Source organism: Heterodontus francisci, chromosome 4, assembly GCF_036365525.1.
Source record: "Heterodontus francisci isolate sHetFra1 chromosome 4, sHetFra1.hap1, whole genome shotgun sequence".
Classification (NCBI taxonomy): Eukaryota; Metazoa; Chordata; class Chondrichthyes; order Heterodontiformes; family Heterodontidae; genus Heterodontus; species Heterodontus francisci.
Genome location: NC_090374.1, coordinates 13820897 through 13834144, shown reverse-complemented (window position 1 = coordinate 13834144; position 13248 = coordinate 13820897). Strand labels below are relative to the sequence as shown.

At 44.0% G+C, this 13248-nt stretch overlaps 1 protein-coding gene across 6 annotated transcripts in view; it reads left to right on the top strand.

The window, feature by feature from the left end:
- Positions 1-11526: 11526 nt before the first annotated feature.
- Positions 11527-13248, top strand: part of znf131 (zinc finger protein 131) — a 108901-nt gene continuing 107179 nt past the window's right edge. For 3 of the 6 annotated variants that reach the window (XM_068029175.1, XM_068029172.1, XM_068029176.1), the window contains exon 1: positions 11528-11650. The gene's annotated coding sequence lies outside the window, so the exon portion shown is untranslated. Of the gene's footprint in view, positions 11651-13248 lie in introns of all 6 variants that reach the window. The other 3 variants (XM_068029173.1, XM_068029174.1, XR_010974834.1) reach the window with 2 other exon arrangements.

Sequence of the window (13248 nt, the reverse complement as noted above, 5' to 3'; positions counted from 1 at the left end):
GATGTAGGTGTAGAGATCAGGGAGGGGGATTGTGATATAGTCGAACAAATTAGCATTGAAAGGGAGGAAGTGTTAGCTGTTTTAGTAGGCTTAAAAGTAGATTAATCCCCAGGCCCAGATGAGATGTATCCCAGGCTGTTATGTGAGGCAAGAGAGGAGGAGCTGTGACACAAATTTTCAAATCCTCTCTGGCCACAGGAGAGGTACCAAAAACCTGGAGGACAGCAAATGTGGTACCATTATTCAAGAACGGTAGCAGGAATAAACCAGGTAATTATAGGCCAGTGCGTCTAACATCAGTGGTAGGGAAACTATTGGAAAAAATTCTGAGGGACAGGATTAATCTCCACTCGGAGAGGCAGGGATTAATCAGGGATAGTCAGCATGGTTTTGTCAGGGGGAGATCTTGTCTAACAAACTTGATTGAATTACTCGAGGAGGTGACTAGATGTGTAGATGAGGGTAAAACGGTTGATGTAGTCTACATGGACTTCAGTAAGGCTTTTGATAAGGTCCCACATGGGAGATTGGTTAAGAAGGTAAGAGCCCATGAGATCCAAGGCAATTTGGCAAATTGGATCCAAAATTGGCTTAGTGGCAGGAGGCAGAGGGTGATGGTCGATGGCTGCTTTTACGAGTGGAAGCCTGTGACCAGTGGTGTACCACAGAGATCGGTGCTGGGATCCTTGCTGTTTGTAGTATACAATGATTTAGACGTGAATATAGGAGATAGGATCAATAAGTTTGCAGATGACATGAAAATTGGTGGTGTCCTAAATAGTAAGGAGGAAAGCCTTAGATTACAGGATGATATAGATGGGCTGGTAAGATGGGTGGAGCAGTGGCAAATGGAATTTAATCCTGAGAAGTGTGAGGTGATGCATTTTGGGAGGACTAACAAGGCAAGGGAATATACAATGGGTGGTAGGACCCTAGGAAGTAGAGAGGGTCAGAGGGACCTTGGTGTACTTGTCCATAGATCACTGAAGGCAGCAGCACAGGTAGATAAGGTGGTTAGGAAGGCATATGGGATACCTGCCTTTATTAGCCAAGGCATGGAATATAAGAGCAGGGAGGTTATGATGGAGCTGTATAAAATGCTAGTTAGGCCATAGGTGGAGTACTGTGTACAGTTCTGGACATCACACTATAGGAAGGATGTGATTGCACTGGAGAGGGTGCAGGGGAGATTCACCAGGATGTTGCCTGGGCTGGAGAATTTCAGCTATGAGGAGAGACTGGATAGGCTAGGGTTGTTTTCCTTAGAACAGAGAAGGCTGAGGGGGGACCTGACTGAGGTATACAAAATTATGAGGGGCATTGATAGGATAGATAGGAAGAAATTTTTTCCCTTAGCGGAGGGGTCAATAACTAGGGGGCATAGATTTAAGGTAGGAGGTGTGGAGGGGATTTGAGGAAAACATTTTTCACCCAGAGGGTGGTTGGAATCTGAAACACACTGCCAGAAGGGGTGGTAGAGGCAGGAACCCTCACAACATTTAAGACTTATATAAATGAGCACTTGAAACGCCATAGCATACAAGGCTATGGGCCAAGTGCTGGAAAATGGGATTAGAATAGATAGGTGCTTAATGGCCGGCACAGACATGATGGGCCGAAGTGCCTGTTTCTGTGCTGTATAACGCTATGACTCTGAATTGTTTAAGGGCTTTGATGAGAGCACACCTGGAGTACTATGGACAGTTTTGGTCTCCAGATTTAAGGAAGGATATACTTGCATTGGTAGCGGTACAACGAAGGTTCACTAGATTGTTTTCTGGGATGAGAGGGTTGTTCTATGATGAGAGGCTGAGTAAATTAGGTCTGTACTCTGAGTTTAGAAGAACAAGAGGTGATCTCCTTGAAATATACAGGATTCCAAAGGGGCTTGAAAGGGTAGACACTGAAATGTTGTATCCCCAGGCTGGGGAATCTAGACACGGGGACACAGTCTCAGGATAAGGGGCCAATCATTTAGGACTGAGATAGCCAGTGATGCCCATATCTCCCAAATGAATAGATAAAAAAAAATTAGGAGAAATTTCTTCAATCAGCGGGTGAATTCTCTAACCCAGAGGGTTATGGATGCTCCATCATTGAATACATATAAGGTTGGGACAGGTAGATTTTTGGTCTCTCAGGGATCAAGGGATATATGGAGCAGTCAGTAAAGTGGAGTTGAGCCCGAAGATCAGTCATGATCGTAGTGAATGGCGGAACAGGCGCGAGGGGCCATATGGTATACTCTTATTTCTTATGTTCTTATGAAATTTTCAGGCATCTTCTTGACACATGTTGATGATTTCTTATTGGGTGGTTGCAGAATTTGAAAAATGTATTTTTAATAAGAATAAAGTAGAAAATAAAATTGGGAGTCAGGCTTTGTGGGGCTTTTAAATATATTGATTTAGATATTAAGCAAAGTAGGTCTGGAATAACTTTAAATCAACAATCCAATTTAGGGAGTGTTACACCCATCTCAGTTAATCATACTAGGTCATCACAGAAAGATAATGTTATGACTAAAGAAACAAATGGCTTGAAACATATGCAAGAGAGAAAAGCAATCTCTAAAATTAAACGGACAGATGCAAGTCATTAACTGTCACATTGTTTTACAAAAAGAAATGCATGTAAGAAATTGTTAAGAGTCCTTGAGGAGGGACATCTCACAATGGAATGTTTTATACAGAATATAGAGATCTTTGATTTAATTTGTTTTGAAATTTTGTTTGTACATGTAAACTAATTTTTATTTAAATGGAGAGAAGGGTATCTGTTAATGGTATATTAATTGCACTTAACTGTATGCAGGTGTGGGCATTAATGGGGATTCAATTGTGCCCTACAAATAAGAATGGACTGAAACTGTAGACGTCGGGTCAGGAGGTGCATGTTTGCAATGTGTATTTCTGTAAATAAATGTTTATAAAGTGTGCAAAGATTGGCTCCAGTTCTATCCTTCACCACCTGGCTTTCTGGAGTAGAACATTGAATTTACTAATGAATTGGCTAGCTCTACTTTGAAGGTTATGTCCCCTTGTTTTGGACTCCCCCATCAGAGAAAATAGTTTAATAAAAGCAAAATGCTGCAGATGCTGGAAACCTGAAATAAAAACAAGAAATGCAGGAAATATTCAACAGGTCTGGCAGCATCCGTGAAGAGAGAAGCAGAATTAACGTTTCAGGTAAGTGACCCTTCATCAGTACTGGCAATGTTAAAAATGTAAAAGGTTTTAAGCAAATAAAGCAAAGGTGGGGCAAGAGATAACAAAAGGAAAGGTGTTGATAGACAGAGAGTCACAGAGAATAACTGACCAGTAGATCATGGAGCAAAGGCAAAAAGTATGTTAATGGTGTGCTGAAAGACAAAGCGTTAGTGCAGAGAGGGTGTTAGCTGACAGAAAAATGAACAGCCCTGGCCCAAGCACAAACATGAAAAAAACAGTGGGTAGGCACATAGTAAAAAAATGTAATGATGAAACAAACTAAAAAAAAAAAAGAAAAAATAACTAAAAATAAAAAGAGGGGCCCGTCATGTTCTGAAATTAAATAGTTTCTCTGTATTCACCCTATCAATTTTAATCATACCACCATTGGTTGCCGTGCCTTCAATACCAAGGCCCTAAGCTCTGGAATTTCCTCCCTAAACCATCTCTGCATCTTCACCTCTGTTTCTTCCTTTAAGACACTTCTTAAAACCTACCTCTTTGACCAAACCTTTGCTGATCTTCCTTAATATCTTTTTATATGACTCGGTGTTAAATTTTGTTACATAACTCTCCTGTGAAGCACCTTGGGACATTTTACTAAGTTAAAGGCGCTAAATAAATAAGTCTTTTTTTTATTCATTCATGAGATGTGGGCATCGCTGGCTAACCCAGCATTTATTTCCCAGCCCTAATTGCCCTCGAGAAGTTGGTGGTGACCTGCCTTCTTAAACTGCTGCATTCCATGTGGGTTAGGTACACCCATAGTGCTGTTTGGAAGAGAGTTCCAGGATTTTGACCCAGCGACAGTGAAGGAACAGCGATATTGTTCCAAGGATGGTGTGTGACTTGGAGGGGAACTTGCAGGTGGTGGTGTTCCCATGCATCTGCTGCCCTTGTCCTTCTAGGTGGTAGAGGTCACGGGTTTGGAAGGTGCTGTCAAAGGAGCCTTGGTGCGTTGCTGCAGTGCATCTTGTAGATGGTACACACTGCTGCCACTGTGCATCGGTGGTGGAGGGAGTGAATGTTTGTGGATGGGGTGCCAATCAAGTGGGCTGCTTTGTCCTGGATGGTGTTGAGCTTCTTGAGTGTTGTTGGATCTGCACCTATCCAGGCAAGTGGAGAGTATTCCATCACACTCCTGACTTGTGTCTTGTAGATGGTGTATAGGGTTTGGGGAGTCAGGAGGTGAGTTACTCGCCACAGGATTCCTAGCCTCTGAGCTGCTCTTGTCGCCATGGTATTTATATGGCAACTCCAGTTTAGTTTCTGGTCAATGGTAACCCCCAGGATTTGATAGTGGGAGATTCAGCAATCGTAATGCCATTGAATGTCAAGGGGAGATGGTTAGATTCTCCCTTGTTTGAGATAGTCTTTGCTTGGCACTTGTGTGGCGCGAATGTTACTTGCCACTTATCAGCCCAAGACCAAATGGTGCTGAACATTGTGCAATCATCAGCGGACATCCCCACTTCCGACCTTGATTGAAGGAAAGTCATTGATGAAGCAGCTGAAGATGGTTGGCCCTGAGGAACTCCTGCAGTGATGTCCTAGAACTGAGATGATTGACTTCCAACAAACCACAACCATCTTCCTTTGCGCTAGGTACGACTCCGACCAGCGGAGAATTTTTCCCCCTGATTCCCATTTTGCTCGGGCTCCTTAATGCCATACTCGGTCAAATGCTGCCTTGATGCCAAGGGCTGTCACTCTCACCTCACAAGTTCAACTCTTTTGTCCATGTTTGAACCAAGGCTATGATGAGGTCAGGAGCTGACAGGCCCTGGCGGAACCCAAACTGAGCATCACTGAGCAAATGCCGATTGATAGCACTGTCAATGACACCTTCCATCACTTTTCTGATGATCGAGAGTAGACAGATGGGGCGGGAATTGGTTGGGTTGGATTTGTCCTGCTTTTTGTGTACAGGACATACGTGGGCAATTTTCCACATTGCCGGGAGATGCCAGTGTTGTAGCTGTACTGGAACAGCTTGGCTAGGGGCGGGCAAGTTCTGGAGCACAGATCTTTATTCTATTGCCGGAATGTTGTCAGAGTCCAAAGCCTTTGCAGTATCCAGTGCCTTCAGTCATTTCTTGATATCACGTGGTGTGAATTGAATTGGCTGAAGATTGGCATCTGTGATGGTGCAGACTTCAGGAGGAGGCCTGTTATTGCTTTTCATAGATCATAGAGAGATACAGCACTGAAACAGGCCCTTCGGCCCACCGAGTCTGTGCCAACCAACAACCACCCATTTATACCAACCCCACAGTAATCCCATATTCCCTATCACCTACCTACACTAGGGGCAATTTACAATGGCCAATTTACCGATCACCTGCAAATCTTTGGCTGTGGGAGGAAACCGGAGCACCCGGCGAAAACCCACGCGGTCACAGGGAGAACTTGCAAATTCCACACAGGCAGTACCCAGAATCAAACCCAGGTCCCTGGAGCTGTGAGGCTGCAGTGCTAACCACTGCGCCACTGTGCCGCCCAGTATGTTGGTGACTCTGTGTTGTACTCCCTCTGAAGCCAATATACCTTCCAATGCAGTGTCATAGGAACATTAGAAATAGTAGTAGGAATACCCCTTTTGGTCCCTCGAGCCTGCTCTACCATTCAACTAGATCATGGCTGATCTTCTACCTCAATGCCATTTTCCCGCACTATCCCCATATTCTCTGATATCTTTAATATCTAGAAATCATTCAATCTCTGTCTCAAACGTACTCAGTGACTAAGCCTCCCAGTCTCCAGAAGCGGTCTGCTCAAGGCCCTGTATAGTTGAAGTATAACCTCCTCTCCTTTGTATTCTGACTCTCAGGAGATAAGGGTTAACATTCCATTAGCCTTTTTGATGAATCCTTGTACCTCTGCACTAGCTTTTACTGGTTTGTGTACTTGAACACCCAAATCTCTTTGCTCCTCCAGTTTCTAGTGACTTCAATTTATCTTTCTTGGATGCAAAGTGGGTGACTTCACACTTCCCCTGCATTGAACTCCATCTGCTGCAGTTTTGCCCACCAACTTGATTTGTCATGTCCCTTTGTAACTTCTTGCTCCCATATACACAACTTACTATTCCTCCTAATTTAGTGCCATCTGCAAATACTCTCCAATCCTTCATCCAAATTATTGATACATATGGTGAAAAACTGAAGCCACAGAACAGGACCCTGGGGAACAGCACTTGTCACAACCCACCAATCGGAGCACGTTCCTTTATCCTAATTTCTGTTTCCTACCTCACAAACAATTTCCCACTTGTCCTAAAGCTACCACCAATTCCATTTTTGCATGCTCATTTTTGCTAATAATCTTGTGTGGAACTTCATCACATGTTATTCTTGAAGACCATACAGACAACACACTTCCCTGTGCACTTTGTTAATAACCTCCTCAAAAAATTGCATGAAGTGAGTTATGCATAGCCTACCCATTACAAATTCATGCTTACTCTTTTTGATCAGCCCATACTTGTTCAAATGTTGAACCTGGTGACAAATTCCAATAACTTCCTTACAATTGGCAGATTTGTAGATTCCTGGTTTCTCTCCCCGCTCCTGTCTTAAATAATGAAGTAACACTTGCAACTTGCTAATCTATGAGCACAATTTCTGAATCTAGGGAGATTTAGAAAATTATTACAAACACATCTGCAATCTCCCGCCAGTTTCCCATTGTGGGAGAGACTAGAAGTAAGGGACACAGTTACAAATAAGAGGTCGTCCATTTAAGACTGAGATGAGGAGAAATTGTTTCTATCAGAGAGTTGTGTGTTTTTGGAACTCTTGCCCAGACAGCAGTGGAGGCAGGGTCATTGAATATTTTTAAGGCAGAGGTAGATAAATTCTTGATGAACAAGGGAGTCAAAGGGTATCTGGGCTAGGTGGTAAAGTGGAGTTGAGGTCACAAACAAGGCAGCCATGACTTATTAAATGGAGGAACAGGCACGAAGGGGCAGAGTGGCCTACTCCAACTCTGAATTCATATGTTTGTATATTAATACCCTGCTGCGGAAACAATCAGGTCCTCAGCATTTGACAAGAATAATTTGCATTATTTTCACTATTACCATTTTGTAAAGTTATATTAATTCCACTAAGTTCCTCACCTTGAGCTATTCTCTTGTACTGCTGGCATGCTGTCCTCTTATTCTATTGTGGAAATAGATACAAACTATTAATTTAATAGGTCTTCAATTATTATCCATTATAATCTGACCTACATTTGTCTTTAGTGGACTCACATTGCTATGGCAAGTCATGGCAGGGCAGCTCAGCAACGTGGAGTGCTCTTTTTAATATCTCTTGCAAGTTGTTGCTTATACTCCTTTTTTATAACTCTTATTAATTTATTTGTATCCTTTTCTTGTTTTTCTATAGTTATCCCTGTCTGCTATATTTCCACTTTTTTCAAGGGGGGTGGGCAATGACATCAGATCCCTTATCATATAATGACATCAGGCTTAACAAATCTACTGGACGTTTTTGAGGATGTAACTGGTAGAATAGATAAGGGAGAACCAGTGGATGTGGTGTATTTAGATTTTCAGAAAGCTTTTGATAAGGTCCCACATAAGAGGTTAATGTGCAAAATTAAAGCACATGGGTTTGGGGTAATATATTTGCCTGGATTGAGAATTGGTCGACAGACAGGAAACAGAGTGTAGGAATAAATGGGTCTTTTCCCGGGTGGCAGGCAGTGACTAGTGGGGTACCGCAGGGATCAGTTATTCACAATACATATTAATGACTTGGGTGAGGGAACTAAATGTAACATTTCCAAGTTTGCAGACGACACAAAGCTGGGGGCAAATGTGAGCTGTGAGGAGGATGCAAAGAGGCTCCAATGTCATTTGGAGAAGTTGGGTGAGTGGGCAAATGCATGGCAGATGCAGTACAACGTGGATAAATATGAGGTTATCCACTTTGGTTGTAAAAACAGAAAGGCAGATTATTATCTGAATGGTGATAGATTGGGAAAGGGGAAGTGCAACGAGACCTGGGTGTCCTTGTACACCAGTCGCTGAAAGCAAGCATTCAAGTGCAGCAAGCAGTTAGGAAGGCGAATGGTATGTTGGCCTTCATTGCAAGAGGATTTGAGTACAGGAGCAAGGATGTCTTACTGCAGTTACACAGGGCCTTGGTGAGACCACATCTGGAGTACTGTGTACAGTTTTGGTCTCCTTATCTGAGGAAGGATGTTCTTGCCATGGAGGGGGTGCAAAGAAGATTTACTAGGCTGATTCCTGGGATGGCTGCATTGACGTATGAGGAGAGATCGGGTCGACTAGGCCGACATTCACTCGAGTTTAGAAGAATGAGAGGGAATCTCATAGAAACCTATAAAATTCTAACAGGACTAGACAGGCTAGATGCAGGGAGGATGTTCCCGATGGCTGGGGAGTTCAGAACCAGGGGTCACAGTCTCAGGATACGGGGTATGCCATTTAGAACCGAGATGAGGAGAAATTTCTTCACTCAGAGGGTGGTGAACCTTTGGAATTCTCTACTGCAGAAGGCAGTGGAGGCCAAGTCATGAAATATATTCAAGAAGGAGACAGATATATTTCTTAATGCCAAAGGGATCAAGGGATATGGGGAGAAAGCAGGAACAGGGTACTGAATTAGATGATCAGCCATGATCTTTTTTGAATGGCGGTGCAGGCCCGAAGGGCTGAATGGCCTACTCCTGTAGATTTTCCATCCCTGTAGAAAATAAATCTTGTGTCTTTTGCATTTGCACCCTCCTTCAACAATTTTTAAACTCACTACTTTTACAAACTGCACTCTTGCCATTTGTTTTCTTCCCTTATAAATGTGTTGGGATTACCTGCAGTTTAAGTTTGACAAACCTATATCCCACTGCACTTTCAGTGTAACATCTTGTCTTAAAGTGTCCTAAGAATTGTTTTCAAGCAAGTTTTTGAGTTGTCAATTTTTTTTGTTTTTGACATTTTTACTAATTTGGCATGCTTGTGGATTGCCAGATTATCACCAGGTAAGACTCAAGATCACCATATTATAACTATGGCCACATGCAGGACTAGACGTGTCCGAGCTCAAACTAGTCCACATTACCCCTTTATTTGAAGCGGCTGCTCCTCAGTTTTTGGCTGTGCTTCAGTCTTGCATTCCTGATCTTCGGCTACCCGGTGTGGGCGGGGAGGAGGAGGAAACAAGCTGGACAGGCCAACCATAAATCCTCTTTTTCCTGGATGAGATAGTGTCACCTTGGAAAAACAAGATTACTTGGAAGAGTCCATGGTTCACGAAACTGATCCCTGAATGAATACCCCAACTATTAACGGTCACGTGGAGCTGTGTGGCAGGGGCAGGTTCAGATTGGTGGGAGGGATGCCTATCTCCTGCTTTCAATCAGTGGCAGGGACATCAATTTATGCAGAATTCATATTCTATGGCTGCAGTGCGGATGCTCTGTCCCCCACCTCCTCAACCTCTAACTCCCCCCATCAAGTCCCAGGACAGTTCCTGGATCGCACACAGTTTTCCTGTGGAATTTGGTTCAAGAAAAAGTAGCTGCTGAGTGAAAATGTTCAAGTAATGGGGACTGCAGGTAACCGGACTAATGAGCAGAAGCTGGAGCTGGGTCTGGTGGATGTCTGGGGAGCCAGATCAGAGTGTGCTCCACAGCCTTGGATGGTGTGGGCGAGTGTCACTCTGTGCATCCCTGGGTTTGGTTTAGGAAATATGGTCAATCTGAAGTGGAGGGCCTCCTGCCGGCCCTGACGAAGGCAGTCACCCAGGTGTGTGGCTTACATGCGGCCTGCGGGGGTGGTCACTTTGGGTGCCTGCCTCTCTTCCACAGCCTTGACCATGCCTGGGCGACCCCAGAGAAGGAGCATGTAGTGTCCACCTTAATTGATGCTACCTCCGACCAGTGGGCATCAGAGTGCATAGTTAGTGATGTAAATAATAACAATCATTTAATTTGATTAGCCTCCTTTTGTTTCACTTATAACGGAGTTTGCTGTAAGTGCCTCTTTAAAAAGGGGGTACTTTTGGGAACATAAGAAATAGGAGCTGGAATCAGCCATTTTGCCATTCGAGCCTTCTCCGCCATTCAACAAGATCATGGCTTATATTCGACCTGAACTCCACCTTCCTGCACTATCCCTATATCCCTTAATTCCCTTAGTACCCAAAAGTGGATTGACCTCTGTCTTGAATATACTCAATGACTGAGCATCCACAGGTATAGGGGGCAGAGAATTCAAAAGACTCACAATCCTTTGACTGAACACATTTCTCCTTGGCTATGTGTCAGCTCTGGCTTAGTTGTAGCAATCTTGCCTACGCATCAAAGTTGTGGATTAAGACCCATTTCAGGACAAAAATCAAAGCTGACACTCCAGTGTTAGAAGTACCATCTTTCTGATGAGATGTTAAACCGAGGCCTCTTCTGCCCTCTTATGAGGATGTAAACGATCCAAAAAACTGTATTCAGGGGAGGTGGTGACATAGTGGTGATGCCACTAGACTAGTAATGCACTGGGGACATAGGTTCAAATCCCCCATGGCAGATAATGAAATTTGAATTCAATTAATAAATCTGGAATTAAAACCCATCTAATAGTGGCCGTGAAATCATAATCAATTGTTGTAAAAACCCATCTGGTTCACTAGTGTCCTTTAGGGAAGGAAATCTGCCAACCTTACTTGGTCTGACCTACATGTGACTCCAGACCCACAGCAATGTGGTTGACTCTGAAATAGCTGAGCAAGCCACTCAGTTCAAGGGCAATTAGGGATGGGCAATAAATGCTGGCCTCACCAGTGATGCCCACAAACAAATAAAAAAAACTATTTTGAAGAATGCGACGTTATACTGAGAGCATCTCTGCACTATTTCGAATAAGAGCAGGGGTATTATTACTGGTGTCGTAGCCAATATTTATACCTCAATCAACATCACAAAAACAGATTATCTAGTCATTATCACATTACTCTTTGTGGGAGCTTGCTGTGCACAAATGGGCTGCTTTCTGACATTGCAACCCAGAATACATTCGAAAAAGTACTTTATTGGCTGCAAAGCGCTTTGGGACGTCTGGTGGTCCCGAAAGACGCTATATAAATGCAAGTCTTTCTTCCATTTCAGTCCGAATTGACTAATTATATATTCTGAGATCGTGGCTCTAGATTCCCCAGCCAGTGGAAATATCCTGTCAGCGTCAACTCTGTCAAACACCTTAAATTTCCGAATTTGGCAGTGCTGTGAGAGATAGGCCCCGTTACCCCGGTAACCAGTCGCGTCCTACCTCCCCCTCCCTGTTGTGAGGGTGAAAGGTCAGACCCGCGGGGACTGCCGGGAATGTGAGGCCTCTCCAGTATCGCGGAGCCGAGAGCGGCAGAGCTGCGGCTGTGAGGCCACCGAGAGCGGAGAGCGCGGCGCGGCTCAACTCGGTACAGGTCAGATCCCAGCGAGGAAAACCAAGACAGGCTCGGAAAAGGAATAAAGAGGGGGATTTTTTTTGAAATGCGCGATTTGATGACGTAACTGTTGTCAATAGTCGCCGCCGCCCGTGAGGGCGGGAAATGCCGTCAGCCGCTTCAAACACATGGTTTAAAGTGAAATAATCCCTATCGTTACCGGCCACCTCTCTGCTCGCGTTTCGTAGCGAATGCAAGACGTCAGATTGGCCTTCTGTTTGGAATTATGTTTTTTTCCCCGACGATCGGATGCTTTTAGCTGTCGGTCAAAGCCTAAATGTAGGCCTTCCGGTGCCGATGCGGGACTCGGTAACCCTGCTCACTCAACCGAAAGCCCAGGCGAGGGTGATTGACGTGAGATCCCTGGCTGTCATTGGTGGGCTGGAAGCTGATTGTCGTGAGATCCCCGGCTGTCATTGGAGGGCTGGAAGTTGATTGACGTTTCCAGCTCTCTGCAGTGGGTGGGTGGAGAGGGCTGGTCGCCTGGATTGTGATCTGTCTTAGAACAGGGAGACATTGTATAAAACTTTGCAGGAGCCTTAATATCTAATGAGGTTGTTGCTGCAGACGTGCAATTGCACAGCTTGATTCTGTACGTGTGATTCAAATTCATGAGGGGTCCAAATAGAGCAGGTAGACAGAAATTGTTCTCATTGGCAGAATGGTGGAGAACCGGAGGACGCAGATAAAACAGCAACAACAGCTATATTTATATAATATAAAATAAAAACAAGAAATGCTGGAACCACTCAGCAGGTCTGGCAGCATCTGTGGAAAGAGAAGCAGAGTTAACGTTTCGGGTCAGTGACCCTTCTTCGGAACACTGACCTGAAACGTTAACTCTGCTTCTCTTTCCACAGATGCTGCCAGACCCGCTGAGTGGTTCCAGCATTTCTTGTTTTTATTTCAGATTTCCAGCATCCGCAGTATTTTGCTTTTATTTTACCCAAATTTATATAGTGTCTTTAACCTAGTAACACGTCCAGTGTCGTTTCACAAGAACATTATAAGACAAAATATGTCACCGAGCCACATAAGAAATATTATTCAGGTGACTGAGAATTGGTCAAAGAAGTGCATTTTAAGGAATAAAAACAGAGTACTGGAAATACTCAGCAGCTCAGGCAGCATAGAATCATAGTAAGTTTAAGGCACACAGAGAGACCACTTGGCCCATCGTGCCTGTACTGGCTGAAAAACGATCTACCCATTCTAATCCCACCTTCCAGCATTTGGTTAATAGCCCTGCAGATTACGGCACTTGAGGTGCACATCCAGACTCCTTTTGAATGAGTTGAGGGTTTCTGCCTCAACTACCCTTTCAGGCAGTGAGTTCCAGACCCTCACCACCCTCTGGGTGAAAAAATATTTCTTCATCTCCCCTTTAATATTTCTACCAATCACTTGAAATCTATGCCCCATAGTCACTGACCTCTCTGCGAAGGTGAATAGGCCCTTCCCATCCACTCTATCCAGGTCCCTCAAAATTTTGTAAATTTCAATTAGATCTCCCCTCAGCCTTCTCTGTTTCAGGTAGAATAATCCCAGCCTTTCCAATCTTTCCTCATGAATAAATG